This window comes from Elephas maximus, chromosome 13, assembly GCF_024166365.1.
Source record: "Elephas maximus indicus isolate mEleMax1 chromosome 13, mEleMax1 primary haplotype, whole genome shotgun sequence".
In the NCBI taxonomy this organism is placed as follows: domain Eukaryota; kingdom Metazoa; phylum Chordata; class Mammalia; order Proboscidea; family Elephantidae; genus Elephas; species Elephas maximus.
The window spans coordinates 83,028,199-83,030,992 of record NC_064831.1 but is presented as its reverse complement, the minus strand read 5'-3'; the positions used below and the strand labels follow the sequence as shown (position 1 = coordinate 83,030,992).

At 46.0% G+C, this 2,794-nt stretch overlaps 1 pseudogene; it reads right to left on the bottom strand.

Moving 5' to 3' along the window:
• Positions 1-1,850: 1,850 nt before the first annotated feature.
• LOC126087851 (40S ribosomal protein S2-like) lies at positions 1,851-2,345 on the bottom strand (annotated as a pseudogene).
• Between the last annotated feature and the right edge of the window lie 449 nt (positions 2,346-2,794).

The following is a 2,794-nucleotide window of genomic DNA, read 5'->3' as shown; positions in this document are numbered from 1 at the left end:
AAGTTCCTTGGAATTTGTTGGTTAGACCGGCATTTGTATAGTGCAGGATTGGGAATATTTTTTCACCATGGTTATTTCCATCAGAGGGAAACCTCTAGAGAATCGATATTAGAGAAAGCAGATGAAGACTCTGAAGTATTTGACAAATTCATCGACATTCATTCTGTAGCCATTTTTTAGTGCCTGGTAGGTATTAGTAGTTTCACATTGTTTTCTTGTTTTGCCCTTACAAAAACCTTCTGAAGCACATCTGATTTTGTAGAGTGCTTCAAGTCCCTGGGTAGTGCAAATGGTTATCGCGCTCAGCTGCTAACAGAAAAGTTGCAAATTTGAGTCCACCCAGATGCACCTCAGAAAAAAACCCTGGTGATCTACTTCTGCTAAATCAAATTGAAAACCCTGTTTAGCACAGTTCTACTAGCTCTAGTTCAGTCACCAAGAGTCAAAGATGATTGTACGATAATTGGTTTATATAGTGCTTACCAGGCATGGTACTGAGGGCAGCACGACGTGTGATTCTGAGGGGACAGGTGGATGACAGATAGCCAAGCCTTTCTTACAAGATGCCTCTAGAACAACCAAAAACCAAATCCGTTGGCAGCAAGCCAATTCTGACTCATAGCAACCCTACAGGACAGACTAGTACTGCCCCATAGGGTTTCCAAGAGCACCCAGTGGATTCAAACTGCCAACCTTCTGGTTAGCAGCCGAACTCTTTAACCACTATACCACCAGGGTTTCGAAGGTGCCTGTAGGTGGATTCAAACCACCAACATTTCTGTTTTGTGCCACCAGGGACTCTGGCTCCACCATTACCAGAGGTATCACCTGCAGAAGTTACTTAACGTCTCTGAGTTTCATTTTCCACATTTCTAAAATGAGACCAATAATAATATTCACCTGTTAGTGCTGTTATGAGGATGAAACAAGATAGTGTGTAAGCCATTTAGTCCAACAGCTGGCAGATGATATCTGGCACTCCAGACATCTCACCCATGCCTGAGACTGTGTTCATTAAGTCTTCTACCAGGAATTCACTGACCATCTTGTATGCATCCATCTCAGTTTATCTGCCCAATATATAACCCCATAAGGCATATACTCTTACTCTGCCCATTTTACGGATGAGAATACTCTAAGCTCGGAGAGGTTAAATAACAGTCCAGGCTCTCATGTACCAACAATACATAGCAGTAGTGAGGGTCCCCCATTCCGGATCTCCTCCATTATACAGCTGACACAGGGCTGGACTCCCTTACCAGGAACCCTGCAAGGAATGCCAACATATGTACCACGTGGAGTCCCCAGGAGGGCAGCACACGGCTCTCCTGGCCACAGTTGTGGTGGCCAACAGAAGCCTCTAGCCACCATGCTCTATTCAGGGAGCTGGTCCTTAACCAAGCATCAGCAGGGCCCTAGGTACAAAACTTCTACATTCCCAGCCCCCCATGAAGGACGGTGCTAGTGACCTGACCCGTACTAATTTTTTTTTCAGGCTTAATTCACTTTATTTTTCTTGTATAAAAACCACTATGTGGTGGCCACAGCTGGAGCCTGGCTCTTCTGTATAGAGGCTCTGATGTGGGCCTTTACAAGATGCTCAGTTCCTGGTAGGAGACTTGGTGAACACAGCCTCTTTTCAGAGATCAGGGGTGAGATAGCTGTTGGTCTTAGAGATAGCGCTGAAGGTAGCCTTGACAAAATTGCTTGGCGTGGCAGCCCCTGGTCAACCTGTAGCAGTCATCAATATGTTAGCAGCAGTTTCTTAGGTAAAGGGACTAAACCATGCTAATGCCTCTGGGGCTGGGGATGAGGTACACCAGCGCAGAGTCATAGTCGTTGGTCACCTTTCAAGGAACTGGGTGGGGTTTGCTGATCTTGTCCCCCAAGTAGCCTCACAGCACATGGACGATGGTGAGCTTGGCCAGGGTGATGGTCCGGTGGATGGCAGCGGCCACCTCCCTAGAGAACTTAACACCCAGATCGATGTGGCCATTGTAGTTCAAGAGGTGACAAATGCCTTGAACCTGGTCTGCTGGCTAGCCCACGTCTGCTTTTCCACAGGTATAATTTTCAAAACCTCATCCTTGAGGGATGTCCTCAGGAAAAAGTCAATGATCTCAGACTCCTTGATGGGCAGGGAGAAGAGACAGTTTTTCTTCAGGGACTTAATCTTCATGTCCTTGGCCACGTGGCCCAGTTTGGTGACAGGGAGCCATTCTTTGTCCTTGGCCTTGCCACTGTGAGGTCCATGACCCCAGACCAGGAAGCCACTGCCAAAGCCTCCACTGAAACCACCATGGTCTACCACTCCAGGGCCCCCCGGGGCCTCCAGGCTCTTCCATATCACCTGCATGATCCACCATTTGGTGTTTTCTTGGAGAAGAAGTGACCCACGCTCATTTGCAAACCTCCAGAGACTTGAATTTTTCCTGTGTCTGCACAACTCTCTCTCCTTTTCCAGTTGGACTCCATTCTTCTTCTTACCTCTGTCAACTTCCTTTTTTTTTCCAGAAGCCACCTTCTCCCTCTCCATTTTCTCTAGCCTTCTTTCCCTCTTCTCTCCCTACTAGCCTAATTTGAACTGGAACTAAATTACTCCGTATTTATTAAACAAGGTTTTGAGTTTCCTGTTGAGAAGTTTTCAAAGTAAATGAATTGAATATTTAAGCTGGGCTTTTAAAAAGCCTTAAGATACAGTGGCTTGAATAGATGGTAGGATATGTGATCAAGCAAACCTATTGTGTGCCGTCAAGTAGATTCTGGCACAGAACAATAGGTTTAATAATAATGA